Raw genomic sequence first — 502 nt, 5'->3', positions numbered from 1 at the left:
ATGCCCACGGAGGACAGAAGAGGCTGTCAGATCCCCTGGAACTGGAATTAAAGACAATTGTTAGCTGCCATGTGGGTGCTGGAATCGGACCCAGGTCCTCTGCAAGAGCAGCCAGTGCTCTAAACCACTATGCCATCTCTCCAGCCCATTTTCTCATTTTTATAGTGAGAATAAGAGTGGCACACTTGAAGAACATTTTTAAATTAAAATTCATTATTTTTTGAGACTTTCATTCATGAATACTATATTTTCATAACTTATGCCCCTGTCTCAACCCAACTTCTTTTATATCCAAATAAAGTTATTTTGTTTCACTTTTTTTGTGTGTATGAGTACTTGTCTGCATGTTTGTATGAAAACCACTGCCTGCAGTGCCTGCAGAGGTCAGAAGAGTGCACTGGATTCACTAGAACTGGAGCTGTAGGCAGTCATTAACTGCCATGTAGGGACTGGGAACCAAACCTGGGTCCTCTGCAAGAGCAGTCAGTGCTCTTAGCTGCTG

Source organism: Nannospalax galili, unplaced genomic scaffold, assembly GCF_000622305.1.
Source record: "Nannospalax galili isolate Female #2095 unplaced genomic scaffold, S.galili_v1.0 scaffold443, whole genome shotgun sequence".
Taxonomy (NCBI): domain Eukaryota; kingdom Metazoa; phylum Chordata; class Mammalia; order Rodentia; family Spalacidae; genus Nannospalax; species Nannospalax galili.
This window is presented reverse-complemented; position numbering follows the sequence as displayed.